Source organism: Telmatherina bonti (genome assembly GCF_933228915.1).
Source record: "Telmatherina bonti genome assembly, chromosome: 16".
NCBI lineage: Eukaryota > Metazoa > Chordata > Actinopteri > Atheriniformes > Telmatherinidae > Telmatherina > Telmatherina bonti.
In genome coordinates this window covers 28,425,238-28,431,522 of record NC_136614.1, presented here as the reverse complement: position 1 = coordinate 28,431,522, position 6,285 = coordinate 28,425,238, and positions in this window count along the sequence as shown.

The window sequence follows — 6,285 nt, the reverse complement described above, 5'->3', positions numbered from 1 at the left end:
AATAAATGAGAAGATACTCATTGCATCATTTGGGGTTAGATAGCTTTTTGCCATCTGAAAGATAATTGCTATGCAGAGATAATCCAATAGGTTTGCATCTAACCACTTAGGTAAATCCAGAGGGCCACTACTTTGTATGGTCAGGCACCTTATTTTCACACATACTGTAAACACAGAATTTATGTAAAAAGTTCAGTGCATTTGCAAATATAAAAATTAAAGCAATTTTCCTCAAACTTTGTAACATGACTGAAATGCTTAAATGATGAGACATTACATAGCTTCAAATGCCTCTGGATGTAACATATTCAGTCAAACCTAAACCATTTCTAAGTAAGCAAACAGAAAATCCTTCATGAATGTGAGAAAACCAAATGCAATGTTTCAAATACATGAGTGATTAATTATTCAAGGAATAAATTCTTGGGATTTTTGTGGCATTCAACTTATAAAATGCAACAATTTGACCATCATGCTACTTTGTCAAGTGATTGAGTACTGGCTACTGTGGTAAAAAATGTTAACAGCTTTAAACTGCTGTCAGTTCAGGTGTTATAGAAACATCCTCAACACAAAGAAGAGGACCTGCTGCTTCTGTACGTTGAAATACTGCATAACAGAAAGGTACAAAAACATTCATTTTTGTCATCATTTTTATGCTGCATAAAAAATGGTTATGAAAGTCGGATTGCATTTCTTCCATTAAATCCCCCCAGGTGGAATTTGTACAGACATTAATGTCTTATCGACTAGTTAACTAGTCGAAGCAGCGAACAAAATCGACTTCTACTTTCAATAGTTAACTATTTCTGTTTAAAGGAAAGTTATGGATCGATGCACAGAGATGCCAAACTGTTCACAGCACTGCATTAAAAAAAAAAAAAAAAAAAAACAGCTTGGTATTCAGTCAATTCGATTACAAGTTTCATCTGTTCTTCCAGTTGCAGCAGAATCCCAGGTCTGCTTTATCACCACCCCAGAAACAGCTTCGACCCAGGGGGAATCACCTTGCCTCAGCTTCCCGACCTCGGGTTGGAGGTGGAAGAAGGAAAGTTTAACAGCTGTATCTGTATCTGAGTGTTTTGCTGAAATGTTGTGCTTCGGGAGTAAAAAGCCCAGATGCAGAGTTTAGTATTTGGTTCACCTGGCATAGCAGCCAAAAAGACAACAGCCGCTTGATGAAACCAGCCCATGTTCAATCCCCACATCTCCCTGACCCACTTTGTCATCTACCTACAGTACGAGGACACTGAACCCACTAGATGTTAGGAAAAAAAGTAAGCAAAACAAAAATATGCCTGTGTGAGGTTATCCATCAAAACACACTTGTTCTTGACATTTAAAGTCTTTTGTACTTAGAAGGGGTCTGGAGGTCTTTGTCCTCTGCAAGTGATGTTTCTATCGACACTGTGTTCATGCAGCAACTGGCTTTCTGAGCTTTAATCAATGGCCGCTAATGCCTCTATTATAATCCATGCTCTCAAATTAAGGTTACATTGATCAACAGGCCTCAGGTTGTTACAGTGAGTAGCAGCATGAGGGACTGGAGGGGTATTAAGCAGTAAAAGAGGCTGTTGTGAGAGTCAGTCTGGATCCAGGAGTGCATGTACGTGCATGTGCGCGTGATTTTTTTTTTCCTGCTCAGTTTCTAATTTTTACAATTTCCCCGAGGTTTTTAAGTATGCATTGTCGCTAGACGGGGTGAGAAAACACATTGTGCATGTCAATAAAAGGTGTGCTGGATTTTAAATACTGCTGAGTTTTGGCCCGATCTGTGAAGAAATTGCTCCAGATGTTTTTTGAAACAAACATGGATGGATCATTAAGCCTCTGAGCATGAACATGCCTCTTGTTTTTCATGTATGTTCAGAATTAAAACAAGTCACTGATGTGTGTAACTGCACACTTTTGCTCAAAGTCTCTGTCCTCCAACAACAATGAGATGATATCTCTCTAGTCTTTGTATTTCCTTACAAACAGCACACAGCAGTGACAAAATAAAGGTTTTATTTCTACAGTAGAAGCTTTTGAGCTGTCAAACTGCTGTGCGCCAGATTTTATACGAAACATCTTGACTCTTAATCAGCTCCGTATTTCGTTCAAGCAGGTTCATCCCTCAGTTTGAACCCAATCAACAATGCATGTGTACTGCATGACTAAATAATGCACAAAAATGTAAAAGGAGATTGCCTCTGTGGAAATATAAAGCAATAAACAAAAGGTTTTATTGTTTTTAGTTTCTCGACAAGAAATTTCATTTGCCCAACAGAGCAATAACTCCCATGTGCTGAGACTTATCGTTTAAACTCGAGGTTTGATTGGATAAATACATAATCCTGTCATTGTTTTTTTTTATCATGCTCTGTCAGACAGCCTATTTTCATTTGCTTCCTTTCTTTCTCCTGTTACCTCGACTCATTTTCTTTCACTTTCTCCTGGAGGCTTGTAATTTATATGGCCACTCAGGTACCTCTCAGTTACCATGGCTGGCCAGGCAGTCACTGTTTGCCCTCATCACGCTTAAAGAAAATGAAAGCAAAATGTGGGCAGCTTGTCAGAAATACACAAGGAGATGTCAGTATTTCATCGGTCAACATTTCAACCTGCAGACCTGATAGTGGTAGTCTACAAATCTTACACCTCTTAAAATCCCATTTCTGAATAGGTTAGGACACAATGTAAACAATAAAACACATAAACTTTTAACATGACATAAACAGGATGTGTTTGGAAATATCACAAAAAGTGCATACATGTTTAGCATGTCATATTGTCAGCCGAACATCTACGAAAAATAACAACTCACATTGTTGCAGCATTGAAAAATGTAAAAAAAATAATGAACGCCTTTGCAGTTTTTTACTTTTATTTCACTGGTGTTTTTTTTAATTAAAAACTCACAGAGTTTTTTTCATTGCATTCATTTAGCTAATGCTATTTTTATTTTTAACACTGTGGCAGGTCTTTTTGTGATCTGCCATCTTGTGACATCAGTCTTAAAGCTGCGCCTCTGGGTAAGAAGAGAAAGAGTAGGAAGAACTGACATACAGAGATGAAGTTTTAAGGATGAATTTCCAGGCAACTAATGGGTACCCATCCACCAGGAGCAGTCCAATCTCACTTGGCGTGAGGGTCAAACTTAGTCAAACTTGGGATCTTCTCACAAGAAGTTGTTTTGAACATGACCAGTGTCAGAAAAATTGGCGATAGCAAGTAAAGTCATCAATAGAGGCCAATCCTTACACAGCCAATCAAATTTTGTTTAGTCTGATTGAACATTAAGTAATTAACACCACAGTTTAATTAATTCATGCTTCATTTTCCACATTTTTCACATTTCACAACACAACATTGATCCAACATCATATTTCCATATTTTCTAAATGCTTTAAATGTTCATATAATGTAGTTTAAATAGTATTTTACCAAACCTGAGTAAACTTTTAAGCACACAAAAAAACTTTGCATCTTTACCAAATTAATGTTATCTTATAATAACATGTTGTTTTGTTCAGAAAATTCTGGGGCCGGGCTTTGCCGGTCCAGGCCCGCTGGGGCCTGTTCCCCCTGACTGTGGGGGGCTCTGGCTGGGGCCCCCTCTGCCACCTCCTGCGTGGGAGCATGGCTGGCTCCAGAGTGGGGCGATTGGGGTCTGTGCTTGAGGGTGACTGCCGGTTGCCCGGGTCTCGGGGTTCTCCTGGCCTACCTCTCGCCTTTGTGTGGGTGGGGTCATATTGGCACGATCACTCTTCTCTGAACACGTTCCACTCAGTTTGTTCTGCATGTGACACAGTCACTGAGTTGTCTGCAGGTTTATTCACTAACAGCAGCTAGTTTTCTTTCTGTGTGTCTGATTTAGCTTGTTAATTCCTGGTTCTCCGGGCAGCTGTTGGCTTTGTCCTCTCGAAGGGGGAACATGACTCCAGTGTGTATACACTGCAAAAACTGAAATCTAAGTAAGATTAAAAATCTTAAATTGAGCACACATATGCTTATTATTTTAAAGGTAAGAAATTTCTTAGTTTTTATGCCAGAGAATTCCTCTTGTTTTAAGAGTATTTTTACTTGTTTTTGGGAAGTCTTGACAAGCTAAATTTTCTTGTTCTGTTGGCAGATCATTTATCTTATTTTGAGCAACATTTACCTAATTTTTGTATATTTTTTTCTTGTTTTTTAAGGCTGAGTTTTTGCAGTGTAGGTATATATACACATAGGCAGGTGTATATGTGTGCTTATGTATATGCATATGTATGTAGGTTGTTTTCTCTCTCTCGTTATTTCTTTCTCTCTCTTTTTTTCTCTCTATGAGGTGTTTTTTTCTCTTCTTTTTGATTATCTTTCTGTCCCTCTTCTATCCTCTCCGTTTCGGTCCAGCAAAGCAAATTCTGTAATACAAACAATTACGTAAAATAAATTTAAAAAAATAAAATAAGAATCTAGAATATCAGGGGGAGCATTATATCTATAATGCTCTGTTGTGGGAGAATTATATCTATAATGCTCTATACTGGGAGAATTATATCTATGATGCTCCCCTTGGCAAAGTAAATTTGATCAGCAGAATACAGCATCCAGATAATCACTCTGCTTGCTTAAATACTGGACAAGACAAAAACAAAAATTCATATGCTAATAAAAATCGGCGGCATTGCACGAAGTAAAATGGTGGTCGGTATGGTGGTCGGTGGACACAATTATAAATATAGTTATATAATCAAGCAGCAGAAGCTCTTCTGTGGTTCATGCATTTATGCTGGACATTAACATCACTTGTTTGCAATCTGTCAACATTCCCCTGAAAAGCTGCTCATATGTTAAATTAATCCAATTGTAGCATTTAAGACCTGTGCTTTGTTGAATGGTAGGCTATTTGTAAATGTGACTAGGTGTTATGGTAATGCTCAAAATAATTAAAACAATAAATATTAAGGTAGCACAATATCCCTCTAAAATTAAACATGTATTTCTCACCTGTTCTGATGGTAAAGTGACACGCTTGGTCACTGAGTCACTTTACAGCTGCTTTACATTGCTTTACACATTGCTTCCCATGCCACCTACCAGTTGTCAACACACTGTAGACACACAACATGGCTCATTCATCAATGCAACGCAAGAGGACAGAAATAAGACAAGAGTCAAGATCTGACTGACGATCATTCACTGAAGAGAGCTCTGAGTACAGGTTGGATGCAAGATGGATGCCAAATTAGCATACTAAGTAAGAAACTCTGTCAAAGCTAAATAGTGCTTCTTAATGGAAAGCATTGCATCATTTAATGAAGCTTTAGTCCCTTCTGTGTTATATATTTTCAGATATTGACCAAAGCTAAATGCTATTAGCAGGTTTGGCTAAAGAAAGTAAGCTAGCAAACAATGTCATCATTAAATATATTGATATTCTCGTATATGGAAATTATAAAGACCAGATGAAGAAAAGCTAATGTCACCAGGTAATTTATCAAAATGAAATTGTAACTGAGGCATATTCGCATATGAATATTGTGTAATTTCTTATTATTTGTAGACTGCAAACCCCAGAGTCTGAACACCTTATTACTGCCTTGAATCACAGAAAATTACACTATAAAGTGTTATTATGTTTTTCTATAACTTATTAGCACATAATAACCTAAACCATATTTATAGAAACAAAAAGTTATTAATTGTCTAACAATAAATGATCATTTTGCTTTTCTTTATGTTCAAACATGAGCCTTGTCTTTTGATGTTCTAGCTATGACTGAGGCTTGTTCCTGTAAACTGAAGTCAGACAAGATAATAGTAATTACTTCTTTTTCTCTGTTAATTCTTCCCCTTAAAAACAGCCCAAATTCTTGTATTATCACCATTATCTCGAACTCGAGGCATTTGGTCCAACCCTAAATTACATCTTCCTCTCGAGATTGGAAGCTGCTTATTTCCACTTCTGTCTCTCTGTTCTTTTCTCTTTCTTGTTCTATTCTTATCTCGCTCTCTGCTTTTCCATGGTGACATTAATTGCAATGAGGAGTTGGGTTGGTACTCACTGCTTCAATGTCATGGCAGGCGTACTCAGTAAATGCACAGCCCCATAAAGTGTCCACTTCACACTTCTTGGAGATTTATCACTTGTTTCTGTCATAGTGCTTAGACCAATAACTCTTATTATACTCCATTTACTGCCAAGACTTCATATATCTCATATGCAAACAGAAGAGTATGTCATTTCTAGTTATGTATACTGAGTCGGCATGTGTGTTTTTGTCTGCATGCTTGTGTTCGGAGTGACATCAAAGAATGTAA